Here is a 14,775-nt window from a genome sequence, read left to right as displayed (position 1 = left end):
CAATAACGTATTCATTTTTATGGATGAAGACTGTCCAAATCTAGCTCCAAACCTACAGACATACAGGCAATTATACAAGCACTCAAAATGAATACTCACTCCCATCCACTTTTGGAGGAATTGCGCCTCCTGGTGAAAAGCCTTTCGTTGGCCGCCTGCCACTCTATCAAGGCCCGAGTTTCCTCAGCAGTCCCTTGATAAGAAAATCATGCTTTATTTAAGTTAATGAAAAACAATACAATTATAAAATAATTTGTTAAAACATTTAAATAAAGAAAAACAAACTATTTGGTTAAAATGACAAGAGCACTCTAAAATAAGGTTTGCATTTGATATAAGTAGGCAAACGTTAGTTAGGAAACTTTGCCCTCAGGCAAAACAATTGCCCATTAGATATACCCAAAGCACAATATATCAAATGTTTATCCACTACAGAAACAACACAGGCAGCCCAATATTTTACAAAATGTTACAGGGCCTAGCTACTTTTTAGGAGGACTTGCCGAGGGTTTACTTACACCAGCTCCGGATTGCCTGGATTTTTCAACTCGTAACAAAATCGTCTGAGCAAATTTTCAAATAGTTGCTATAACCTTAAAATTCGATGGTAGCTTTGAAGTTTAAACAACATTCTGGCATCAAAACTCTTAGAACTACGTTACATTTTGTGATAAAACATCAATAGTATTTCGAAATTTATTACTTACTGTTGTGAGTTTTCTCCTCTGCCATTGATGCTAACCAGGTTCGAACTGAATTCTGGGTTATGGCCCGTATCAAGTCCGCACAAGTCACCTCTCCATGCGTCCTGGGTAAAAGGGGCGGATCAAGAACACATCCGGGGATTTGAACTGGACTTGGCTAGATGTGAACCTTGAATTGGAACAGTACTTGGGCAGAGACTGATGACGTTTCACAAGTCCACAAGCACAGACAAGTACTTATATTGAGGAACGGCTAGTGACTATTAGTCTATAACAGTGGTTCCCAACCACATTCCTGGAGGCCCCCCAACACTGTACATTTTGCATCTCTCCTTTGTCTGACACACCCAGTTCAGGCTTTGGAGTGTCTTCTAATGAGCTGATGATCTGAATCAGGTGTGTTTGATTAAGGTGACATGGAAAACATGCAGTGTTGGGGGACATCAGTAACATGGTTGGGAACCACTGGTCTATAATATTTTGGATGATAGATCAAGGTTGTTAAAATTGTTGTTTTACAGACTTTCTGTTGCTGAGTGAGGTCATCATTCAGATGTTAACTGAGTGACCATATTTGTCTGCTGCAAAGTGACCTTGTTTGTCTGCTGCAAACAGCTGAGGTGTGATGCATGGTCTGGAAAAGGTCTGTCTCCTTTGATCCTCAGTTTTCCCCGATACATTTCTTCCTACACAAGGCTTCCCTCTGTGGTATCTTAGCGGCACACTTCTCTTGAAAGACAATTTGGCTGCTATTGACATCTGATTAGATTAAAGTAAACTTTGTTAATATGCAGTGTGCAAGTACAGAGCTAATGAAATGTAGTTAAATGTAGCTAAATTAAATCATCACCATTTCATCTTCATCAATATCAGCCTCATCTGCTCTAGGATTTTTTATGTAGTTTCCTCACAATGTGCTACAATAAATCATGAATGATGAATATGATTTAATTAGAATTAGTAGCCTTGTCAAGTAACATTTAATTTGAATATTTTACTATGACTATACATAATTTCCTAGAACTAAAGGACGAAGAGATATTAAGTTATATGTATGCTGATTCTCCTTTTTCCCTAACTTCTAATTTAGGTGTATTCTCAAACTTGCACATTTCCTATTTATGCTATCTTAAAGCTAATCATTAAAATAAGAGGATTATGATTCTTAGCTATCCATGGAATCCAAAAAACTGATTTGCAAGATGCACTCTGACAATTGAAAAGCAGATCATTATTCTTTAACTAATATGACAGCTAAGTATTTAAACTTAGTATTTTGGTGGGGAAGTCGTGGCCTAATGGTTAGAGGGTTGGACTCTCAATCGAAGGGATGTGAGTTCTAGTCTCGGGCCGGACGGAATTGTGGGTGGGGGGAGTGCATGAACAGCTCTCTCTCCACCTTCAATACCACGACTTAGGTGCCCTTGAGCAAGGCATCGAACCCCCAACTGCTCCCCGGGCGCCGCAGCATAAATGGCTGCCCACTGCTCCGGGTGTGTGTTCACAGTGTGTGTGTGTGTGTGTGTGTTCACTGCTCTGTGTGTGTGCATTTCGGATGGGTTAAATGCAGAGCACAAATTCTGAGTATGGGTCACCATACTTGGCTGAATGTCACTTCACTTCACTTAAACTACTCAGTTATGTTATATGCAATAAAATATATAATCATAAAAACAGTTGTATCCATCTTTTTTATTTAGAAATATAATCTCAAGTCTAAAACCACCATAGTCCCATCAATAAAATTGACATGGCTCTAATATTTGAACACATTGAATAATTTAATCGTACTTCCAGTAATTACAGGTGTGGGCATGCCCCACATAAGAGGTAACTGCTGAGTGACATCAGCATTCAGTTGATGTTCAAAGATTACAAGGAAAAAAAAGTCTCTCAAATGTTTATATAAAACATATATAAAGGCCATCAAGGAGAAGATTATTAGCTTCACTAAGCTAGGTGAAGAAGAGTGTAAAAATTGCTTGAGGCAAGAAATCCATGTCAGAGCTAGGCACCAGAATGAAACTAGCATTCATGAATGTCTACACTGTCAAAAGTAGAATGAACATGAGAGGAGAGCAGAAAGAGGAAGGCATCACTACATGCTGGATGCTCAAAGGGAAGAGTTTGGTGACCTCTCAGTTTGCAGTGTTGACCTCCAAAAATTAATCGTGCTGCCCCAAATGCCTGGGGTGAAGACTACAGCATCTCGGCATTCCATGAAACATTCTTCCAAGAAGTATAAAATTTCAGTAAAATGGCACAAAGGCATTGCTGTAAGGAAGACAGCACTTATATAAGGACATGTAATTTACTGGGTGGACAATTGCACCGCACAGAACAAGAACTGGTGCCTCCTTACAACTTTAGTAACTGTGGTAAACGATCCCACGACCCCACTTGATGATATAACCTAAAAGTACTTTGTCTGCACTCATGAAGGTGTGCTTTGGTTCAGTTTCCATCATGGGGTGGAGAAAAAGATGAGGAAGCAGCATGGAGGTGTTGTCGTTGCATATTCCAACTCTGGGAAAGACAATGTGGTGGGAGATCCAGAGTAGAGACATCTTGGCATGGAGAATTAGCTAAAGACTCTAGCTTCAATATCTGACAACTGTTTTGGTAAAACATTGTTGCAGTATGAGTAATTGCAGTGCTTGCAGTGGCAAAACTCGGCCCTCGGTTGCTAGGGCATTGCTAGTGTGTGGTTAGGAAATGTCTATGGTGATTCATCATTGGTTGTTTGCTGCCCTGAGTCAAACAAGCCCACTCCCATGTCTATATGAAATTATGATCCAAAGATATCAATCTGGACCTTTATAAATGACAATCTATGGGACTGCACTAGGGTGCCCTAAATGGTTACTAGGGCATGTCTTGACAGCTTCAGAGTGACTCTGAAAGTCTGATTGGTTGGCTGAGGAAAATGAGCCCAGCCCCATGTTTCTATGAAACTGTCATGCAGAGTTATGTTTAATGCTAAATTCCTATATAAATTACAATAGTAGAAAAAAAAAATGTACGCTTCGATGCAGTTTCATGGGCTGTCCCTCACCATAGTATGTCTATGGGGCAATTTTAGGGGTACAACGCGGGGTATGTTTTCACACAGCCTTACAAATTCACATGTTTCTATGAAATTCTCTTTCAGTGCTACAACCCATCAAAATTGTATTTACCTCTTCAATATCAACCAATGGCTTTCTTTCAATTTGTTTTGAAGCATCTCATCCCATGACTCCTAAAATGGAAAGAAATAACACAATTAATGCTAAAACAAGTATCACCTGCAATATAACAATATCAAGGAAGTACTAAAAGGTTTTGAAAAAGAAAAACTCTGTCATTTTCTTACATATCCTCTTCCAGTCCTGTCTCTCAAAAACTGCTATTTCGTAACAAGGGCTGAACACACCTTGTTGTATTGTTCACTTGTTGGATACCTAAACAAAAATGTAATGAATAAATAAATAATCCTCCATCATGCTATGCTTACATATTTATAATTGCCATGTATATGTGCATATATGTGCACATTTGATCAAACAAGTGTTTGAATTATTTTTTATCTCCATTTGCTCCGTCCTGTTGAAGAAAAAAATCTCTGCTTTCCCCAGCAAGCCTTTTTTGTATTGCCATTGGAAATTTTGGTAGTTGGTAATTGCTGGCCACCCTTTTTTGGCAATGTTCTGTGACTGACCCATGTGGAATGCCAAATGAAGTCCTATAGAAGATGAAGATTTCAGATAAGTGTTTTGTTATTTGTTTCCATGAGGTGCATCCTGTCATTTTACAAACACAAGTAGTTCAATGCTTTTTTTTAAGTTGGTGTAAATATTTGCATAAGTAGTAACATATCATACACTTTCCTTTTAAAACTCCTGTTAGCAGGCTGTCAACATACCTTTGGCCATAAAATACTCATGATTGGTGTGTGTGGTCTTAGAGGGCATCTTAGTCTTTAGGCTGTTCTGTAACCTCAAATTTAACTTGATCCTTCATCTTCAGAAATATTTTAGTTATCATTTTCGGTTAGATTCACAAAACTGTCCCCATCAATTTCATTCTCTGTAAAAAAAAAAAACAATAAGAGTCAATAGGGGTACAACATTATAATTTCCACCTAATGGCAATATGAACTGAGTACTGGTGCAGATACACACTCTAATGTTTAGTAATCCAGTGTCGCAAAGGGATCAAGAGAGTTCCTTCCAGGTTTTATAAGTGTCCAGCCCATGGAAAGCTAACTCTTTCCCTAACTCAAGGGCACACCAAGATGTTTCCATAACTTTGTATGCATGGAGATGACTGTCAAATGTGAATGGAGTGAGAATTTTACCAAACATGTACCACAAACCACTGTGTCCATATATTGTTTTGATCTTGAGAAATAATGGAATCTCTTCAGTGTGTACAGTGTTGATCAGTTTGCATTTTCCAGTTTTATAAGCTGTATTGTTAACTGTGATGGAATTAGTTTTTTTGTAATATTTCATCCGACAGAGGCATTCCAACATGAGATTCTAAAGAGGCCAACACCAAAGAAGGCAGGGTGTTTGATGGGACATCACAAGATCCTGAGGCATGGCATACTTCATATCCAATGAGTTTGCTCTCAGCACTGGGTCAGCTGATGTCTTCTAGCACGTGATTTGGTGATGTTTTTGAAGTTGCAAACAACAGTAGACACTTTCTTGAAAAACTGATTCTTTTCTTCAAAGCAAATACAAGACAAATGAAGCAATGGCCAATATTTTAACATAAGTGAAGGATAGTGCACTAAAAAAATTGGGGACATGGTCACATCCACCACTTCTCGTAGTAAAATGTAGCAGTTCCAATACTCGTTTGGTGGTATATAAGATCCCACTATTTGTGGTAGCAGTCGAAGCAATGTCCCAGTTTCAGAAGCTTTACCAGAGAGTTGACCTCTGCTTCGTAACATTTACTCCAACAAGATTTGTGGTTTAGATGTCTTGTCATTTACAGAATATGGAAAATTCTCAATATCAAAGTTCACCTGAGTTAGGGTAAAGTGTTTATCCTCTTTCTTTGCACACCATAAACAGACCCATAATCAGGATTTTCACGGACAGTCTGGTTTCTATAGTTAGTACTGTTTCTTAGAGTAAATTCCTCTTCTTTGAATTTGGTAGTGATTTTGTCTTTTGTGGCCATGCAATATTGACATACTCTCCCATGTGAAAAAATTATTTTCAACCCAATCAAAGAGTAAGCTGAAAGATTGTCTGCTGATATGGTGACTACTGTGCCATAGAATCCTCGGTTTTTCCTATTACATGAGAGTCACTGCCTCTTGTCAAGACATACTGAAAAAGATTGTAAGAGTTGGTAGTGTTGCACGGTGCACCGATACTTCAAAAGCATCGCGATTCTCGGAAATTAAAAACGTAACGATACCTAAATTTATTAGTATCGATACTTCAAAGAATGACTGCGTTCCAGATTTGTAACAGACGTATTTCATGTTGGTGTGTGCAACGCACGCTTCCAGTGCCCCCTTATGTGCCCCCCAGTGTCTGTGTTTTTTTCTCCTTATACACGCAGCAAAAAAACACTACAGCGAGCGAGATGACTGCATTAGTGGCTTTACTAAACTCATTTGGCTTTACTTAAATGTGTGCATAATCGCATTAAATAGTTTAAATAAGTTCAGATGAACAAAGCACAAGGTTTTCTTGCATAATTAACATTTTAATTGTTTGGTCAGACAGTTCATATATAATATTCACATTAATCGGGGATTAAACGTGGAGTTATGTTCTGTATGCTAAATATGAAAACGAGCGTCCCTTAGGAAAAATAACCATGTTTTTATCATAGTAAAACTATAGTAACCCATGGTTTTTTGGCGTATTGACTGCCATTTGTAAAACCACAGATTTACTACAAATACCATGGTTAAACTATGGTTAATATAGCAAAACCATGGTTAATTTGTGGTTACCATGGTTTAATTACAGTAACCATGGTTTTTTGGTTTTATTTGTAGTAAAACCATGGTTAATTTTCGTAAGATATCTTCACAGCACCTATAACTGATCGAGATTTACATGCTTGGCTCACTGACCCTGTATACCATTCATTTCATTCATAAACGAGATGTTTCAGTTCAATTCATTCACGAATGAGAAGATCTCTCGATCTCGTTCAATGAAGGGCGGATTCGTTCACTACATTCAACAAATCACATGCTCCGTCACATCTTGAGTAACTCTTTGACAGGATGAAACAATTCACAGAGCTGTTCACGAGCTGTGCATGCGCTGCTATTAGCGCCGAGCTCGCGCTTCTCCGCTGAGTCCGCTCGCGCGCTGCTGTGGAGGGAGGAGCTTCAGTGAACGAGAAATATGAGTCTAGTGTATCTTCCGTGATGTCCCCGATGCGCTGGTCGGGGTGGGTAAAGAAATGTTACTTTATTTACGGGCTGGGGCGGGCCAAATTATTTCATAAACGCGGGACCCGCGGGTTGAAATACAAACCCCGACCCGCGCATCATTAGGCTGCACATGCGAGCACAAGTGATGCTGTGGCTGCTGGTCCATGGCTGGTAGAAAAAGATGACGCTCAATAAAGATGACGCTCATTAAAGCTCACTGGCTGAGTTTTTCTCCTCTGAAAGAAAAGGTTGCACAACTGACAGAAATTCAGAATAAGTTACAATATCTGAGATATTGGTGCTAAGTTTTATTTGCTTTTTTTTTTTTTTTTTTTTTTTTTTTTTTTTTACTTGAATGCCATTGCTTAAATTGATATTATTTATATTTTGACATTTAATCTTCTGAGTTCAGAAACATTGTTTAATATAATCACTGTTCATATTTTTTATTCAAAGTTCAGAATCAAGATATACATTTATTACTCTTATGTTTCTAATGATAACTGAGATAATGCTGCTAAATGTATTTTTTCTTTACCTTAATTGTCATTGCTCTATTTTATTTTTTATATTTTAATATTTCATATTTTGTTCAAATGTTTAATATATCTGCTGTTCAAATGTTCATTTATTAGTGTGCTATATGATTAGAATGTTGTCCCAGTTTTAAAATAACGCACCTCAATGATATTTGAGAATGTATTTTCCCTTCACAGGAAAAGTATCGAAATCACAATTCTTGACTAGGTATCGGTATCGAAACCATAATTTTGGTATCGTGACAACACTAAGTGGAAGCATTTACAGGCTAATTTACAGACGTCCACTTAGACTTTTGCTCTCCTATACTCACATAATAGTCTCTCCCTTCTAAGTATGACCTGAACCATTTGAGTACCATCCCAGAAAGCCCGACCCAGTTTTCCAGTCTCTCTAGTAGTATGTTATGATCGACAGTGTCAAACGCAGCACTGAGATCTAGCAATACCAGCACCGATATTTTGCCAGAGTCACAATTTAAGCGAATATCATTGATTATCTTAATGAATGCTGTCTCTGTGCTGTGATGCGGTCGAAAACCAGATTGAAAATTGTCCAGGTATCCATTTGAGTTTAAGTATTTGTTCAGCTGATTAAAAACAACCTTTTCTATAATTTTGCCTATAAAAGGAAGATTAGATATTGGTCTAAAATTGCTCAAGATTGTGTTATCAAGATTGGTCTTTTTCAGGAGAGGCTTAATAACTGCAGTTTTTACTCTGTTTACATTCTTTACTCTGAGACTGTAAAAAGAATAGTTCACCCCAAAATGAACATTCTGTCATTCACCCACAAATTTAAGTTGTTTCACACCTGTATACACTATTTATTATTATTATTATTTTTTTACACAAAGGAAGAATATTTGTAACCTAACAGTTCTGGGGCACCACTGACTTGTGTAATTTTTTGGTGCCTCATACTGTTAGGTTACAAAAATTCTTAAGAATATCTTCCACTGTGTAGAGCAAAAATAAAAAATGTCTAAAAGTGTGGAACAACGTGAGGTGAGAACATGACTGCATTTTGCTTTATTTCAGGAGCTTAGAGACCCACCCACAGGAAAAGGGGTAGCGGCCGGTAGTGTGACTGCTGCCACCTGGTACACTGCAATGGATGCTGCACTCCAGGGGACTCTGTCCGTAGTTGTTGCATCAAACCTGACTGCCACTACAGGTGGCTCAGTCGGCACACTAGCTTCTACCCCTTCTGTGGAAGCCAGGAGTAGCCAGCAGTCAAGAAAGAGGCGACAGGAAGCCAGTCTTTTCTTGAGTTTCTAAAAGAACAGGCAGAGAGGGAAGAGGAGAGGGAGAGAGAAGCATTGGCGAGAGAAGAGAAGAGAGAGAGGGCAGCAAGAGCATACCTGTCTCTGTTTGAAAAACTTGTTAATAAATTCTAAATTAATGTTGTATTTAATGATAAATTATTTTATATAAATGATTTAAATAAAAATAAAATAAAAAATGAATGTTTCAATTTCAACCCTGGCAAATCATTGTTGTAGTAACAGTGTATTCTTTATATGTACAACAAAAAGACAAATAATATAAAATAATGTAACATCCAATGTCTATAGTGGTATACAATTATTTACAATCATGCAGTTAAATCTCATGAAGAACATACCAACATTAAGAAAACATATAAATGTATCTATATCCATCTACATGCACATTTATTCATACCTATCTTTCTAATTAATGTCATAGCTAATATTTTAACTGTTTATGTTCCTCTTTTAATGAACATGACAACATCTGGAAAGGTTTGCTGTCTAGACGTAGTCATGTTCAGTTAGACACCCAGGCAGTTCCTCGGGAGAAGAAAGCTGAGAAGCCAGACGTCCTCGGAGATGGTTCCCTGATAGATCCCTCTCACCCACTTCTGCATTCTCACCATCCTCACTGTCTTCTTGTCCTTGGCTGTCCTCCTCCTCCTCCTGGTACATTGGTGATTTGCGCATCACAAGGGCATTGTGTACAGATCCTGGATTGCCAATATACACATCTATAAATGTGCCTTTAACATCACAGGTGCCCTGTAGAATGATGGAAGGGAAGATCTTTATAGTTATGCATCTTTTTTGTGGCATTGAAGAAGGAACAATCCTGATGTGGCACCCGTCAATGGCACCAGCAGCACAGCGTAATGCCCCATGGCCAGCAAGGCGAGCAAAGCCACCCCCCACCTCATCCATTTCCTCTGCTTTTGGAAAATGAATAATTTTGAGGATGGTCATCATCTCCACCACAACATTGTGAACAGTCCTACAAACTGTTGAAAGTGGCATGCTGAAGTTATCTGATGTGAGCTTGTAGGATGCTCCACAGGCAAGCCAATAACAAGGAACAAGTACTTCAATTTCGCGGCTCCATCCATGGACTTTTTGACGGGGCAGCATCTGTACCGGCATGTTGATGCTGTTCCTGGAGAGCCTGAAAGCTGGCTTTAAATCCTCTCCAGAAAGAAACTTGACCAGGATTGGTATCTTGTTCATTGATCTGTGAATACCTGCGAGTGGGACTTTGTATATAGATAAAATATATAGATAATATATTAAGAATGTTTTTACTTTTGTTGTATTATGTATTTGTTATATTTATTGATTTTAAAAAGTTTTTACTATATGTACTGTTGTTGCATTATGTATTTATTATATTTTTGGATTTTTAAAATGTTTTTACTATATTTAATGTATTTATTAATATAGGCTATTTATGCAGTTGTTTTAAGGATTTTGTCTAAAATTTATACAAATCTGCATAATTAAATTTCCCTCTAACATTTGCTCTTTTCGAGAAGTATTTCTTTATACTCTATTTCGGTTTCATTCATTTATTGATAAGCTCTAGCACAACATTCATCGCAGAGTCTAAAAGTTGTAGCCTATATGATTATTATAGACATTAAATTGTCCTGTTTGTGTTAATGCAGTAATATGATGTGCACCTAACTATATAAAGATGGTAAACAAACTATCAACTTATTTGAGCACCACAAAGACAAATAAAAGATGTGAAGTGTAAGCTAGTTAATTTAAATGTTATCAACTGTCAGACCTATTGTACTTGTCAGTTTATTTGGTACACTGAAAAATCTAATGTAGTCTCATGACATCCCTGCAATAGTTCACATAACTTTTTGTGAGTTAGTACTTTGTAGTCTGTTGATAGGGTGCCTATATGATACATTCTAATACATTTTTATTATTACTTTTCATTTGGATATACCTAACTTAAGTCCACATACGTTTATGGGCAGTTAATGAAGAAAGAATAATTAGAAAAACGTAAGGATTTACGTGATTTGAAGGATTTGTCTCCTCCGTTCAGCAGCCTCCTTTTCAGCATCTTGATATAAAATAGCAATTGCATTGGCAATTCTAAATTGTTCCATTTTGATTTACACTGATTTACAATTGATTTACACCTTTTAACCGTTTTTCCTGCTTTTTTTAGTGTGACTACCATTTTCATAGTCATGAAAATAAAGAAAACTCTTTGAATGAGAAGGTGTGTCCAAATTTTTGGTCTGTACTGTATATATATGAAGAGTTAATTAGCAAAAATATAATATATATATATATGTGTGTGTGTGTGTGTGTGTGTGTGTGTATATATATATATATATATATATATATATATATATATATATATATACAAATTTCCCAAGGCATCTAAAACCCATTTCACACTTGCCATACTCCTATAGGGTAAAAGCACTGACCAAACAAAACAAAGTTTGTGGCAGTGTGAAATGACCATAATGCTGTATGTTAGGTGTGAGAGTCATTAAACTTGGTTTTCTATAATACATCTATTCTTAAGTGCACCAGTGTGAATAATAATTTACCCCACATTTGTATATCCATAAAGTGATATCTTCATCATAGTCTTTCAGTCATTGTCTTTCAGTCTTTCAGGCATTCCTGATTTAAAATTAAGGAGCTGGAGCACTTCAGTCTGGTTCAGCAAAAAAAATTAAAATAAAAATCTCCTTGCACTGAGAATGAGCATTTGAATTTGAGCATTTGTACATGGAATGTTAATGGTATTCATACACCTGTTAAGTTGCTACTACTTACATGTTTAACTTTAAAATGATAAGCCGTATATGAGGTTGATGAATTATAGACGAAGGTTTTGATTTCCAGCCTGATATAATGTAATGATGCAGCATGCCCAAGTTTATTGACAAGACAAGATACAACAGGGATGGTGATGAATGAGAACAATCCAAATGGTAGGATAGGGCAGGCATCAGGAGAACATGAAGACGGCCGAGATCAGAGCTGGACAATGAATCCACTGGAGAACCGAGAAGATGAAGCAGCATTGTTCCAGTCTGACTGTCCAGTCTTGAGAATAGCAGCCAGGGAGGATCAGGATGCAGGACAGAAACGAACAACACATAAGACAAGAACAAATTCTAGAAAATAAATTACTGGAACTACAAACAGAGAAAATATTAAAACTAAATAGAAAGTAAGGCTTGAGGAAACTAAAGCAAAATTAAAGACTTTTTTATCTCGCAAATTTATATTTAATAAGCAAATCTTTAACTTGATTTTGGATTCTTATCCAATCTTATAAAATCATATATTATCTCTAGTTAGGAAATCTCTTAATTGCATCAAGGTCTGTTACCAAGCAACCAACTCTGTACCAGCTGCTAATGAAGTAAACAAAACTGATAAACAAAACTGGCGAGCTTTTAATTTTAGTGCTGCTGAACTCCAAGCTTTGATAAGTTTGGTAGAAAAGACAAAGCCCAAACTATTTGGAAAGCTTTCACCTTTTGTGCACTCACAAAGACAAAGACTGGTTGTGGGAAGAGTTGCCATGGCATCTCCATCTAAAATACATAAAAGACATTTTCACTTTAGCTATTTTTTGTTGTCCAATTACTTAATGTCTATATAAATAGTATACCTGCTCTTCCAAATTCCAAAGAGATGCTCCTGATTTGACCTATATTTCTTATGTTCCTGGTTTATAATAGACATTGGCTCTTATTACAATATTATTGTTTGTATTGTACTGTATGATATATAAAGAAGGCGGTCAATCAATTAAATTTTTATATCCATATATCATACCTAGGGTTGGGTATCGATTGGGTTTTTATGATACCGGTGCCAAATCGATACTTTTAAAACAGTACCAGTGCCTGAACCGATACTTAAAAAAAACATGGATAACATTAAAAAACATAAAAAATATTTAAAATAAATAAACATAGCATTTACATCCTCCTCGGGTGCTCTCATTTCCTGATTGTGCTTCCCTTACTCTAAGGCTAATACAAAACAATATTAAATACAGAACCACACATAATATTTCTACTGTATTGCTGTGAGTGCTGTGTGTCACTGTCTCCAATCAGTTTTGAATGACTGTGATATGCCACATGCACTACAATATGTTTTATATTAAATATAAAAATTTCAAATGAAAATACCAACATGACCATTTAATAAAGTTTGCGCTCATATGTGTTAAGGGCTAGATTTTTGCTGGAGGAAACAGCACTGGTGTGATGAGTGTTGGGTTGCCACCTTTAAGCAAATTGATAAATTTCCCATTCAACCCTACATCTGGAGAGTCTTGTGTTTAAAGGCCAGATGTGAGCTCTAGGTGTTTTAAACTGCACAGGCTTGTTTACAGCAAGCTATGCTTGCGTGAAAGGGCTTTAACAGCACACGCTCTGGAGACGCCCTTATTATGGAAACAAAGAGCTGTAAAAAAAGAAAAGAAAAAGAACTTCACAAAATGTATTCAAACTGTATTCATGTAAAAGAACTGCACAGATACATTTATTATAATCTTAACCCTAATCTATCGATAAACACACACCTTGTTAAAACCCGTTAAATATGGCCTAGCAATGCCCCTGCTTCTAACGTCCATTTCGGACAACGGTTAAATCTGTTTATTCAGCAGCCGCTGTTGCCATTTCCTGGGCTTCTTCTGCCAGGTGTATTTGGAGTTTCTGCGCGAGTGTGCCCTCTGGCCTTCAGATGGAGATTTACTACTGATCATTGAACCATGCTTCACTGAAAAATACACGACAATCGCAGATTCTGACTAATCACAATTTATCATCTTTGTGATTTAATTTTAGTTAATCGTGCAGCCCTAAAGATTTCTTAAGAGCCAATTCATCCACAAATTGACAGAGAACTGAGTTTTTAATTTCTGAAAGAAATGTGAAAAGCCACAAAAGTAAGAGCAACTGATGGAACACAACATATGTTGGTGTCATTCATAACTCTCAATTCCATGTTTACATGTGCAAATAAATAAATAACATTGAATTCTGAATATAATTTTTTATGTTACACACTAAATTTAACATTATAATTATGTATACTTTACATTTTAATATCCTTCATTATTTTAGGGAGTAAATCTAATTAATTGTACTTTTTGATTAAGGTAATGATTTAAAGTGCACTTAAAAAACATTTTAAAGTTAAAGAGGGGGCAGCACTACACAGGACTTGCTCAAGAAGAATGTCTTCAAAGAAGTTTAGGGAGTGAATCTAGTTAATTGTACTTTTTTTGATTAAGGTAATGATTTAAAGTGCACTTAAAAACATTTTAAAGTTACAGAGAGGGCAGCACTACACAGGACTTGCTCAAGAAGAATGTCTTCAAAGAAGTGTTTTTGGTTGTAAAGGAAAGTTAACCTTGTTCTGCTTCACAAAGAACCCAGCATTAAGGAAACAGTGGAAGCAGTTTGTTTTTCCAGGCCAGAAACATATTTTCATTTGTGTTTGTTTGTTCCCACCACTGATGAATGTTCATAAAGAAGTCCCAGGTCGACACTAGATTTACAAAATGTTTGATACTGAAAGATGGAGCAGCCCCAGTCATAAAAGAACATGAGTCGGAACCACAGGCGGTAAGTAAAACCGCATACAATTTCTGTGTTTTGTTGGCAATCACAGCTTAAGTGCATATAATGTAAACAAAAGGAACATGCTCATGACTATCCAGCTCAGCCCACAGCAAGCAAACTAGGAGCTTGGCAGTTTTTGGAGAGAATCGTAAAGGTTTATCTTAACTTTTAAAAATCAGATTAAACTCCTCAGAGATATGAAGGATGCAATACTACTCTAACGGTACT

At 36.8% G+C, this 14,775-nt stretch overlaps 1 protein-coding gene across 2 annotated transcripts in view; it reads left to right on the top strand.

Annotated features, from left to right (window-relative positions):
- Nucleotides 1–14,775, top strand: part of LOC127969170 (GTPase IMAP family member 8-like) — a 451,440-nt gene that overhangs the window by 187,907 nt on the left and 248,758 nt on the right. The gene's annotated exons all lie outside the window — the stretch shown is intronic.

The sequence above is a fragment of the Carassius gibelio genome, chromosome A4 (assembly GCF_023724105.1).
Source record: "Carassius gibelio isolate Cgi1373 ecotype wild population from Czech Republic chromosome A4, carGib1.2-hapl.c, whole genome shotgun sequence".
NCBI lineage: Eukaryota > Metazoa > Chordata > Actinopteri > Cypriniformes > Cyprinidae > Carassius > Carassius gibelio.
This window is presented reverse-complemented; position numbering and strand designations above follow the sequence as displayed.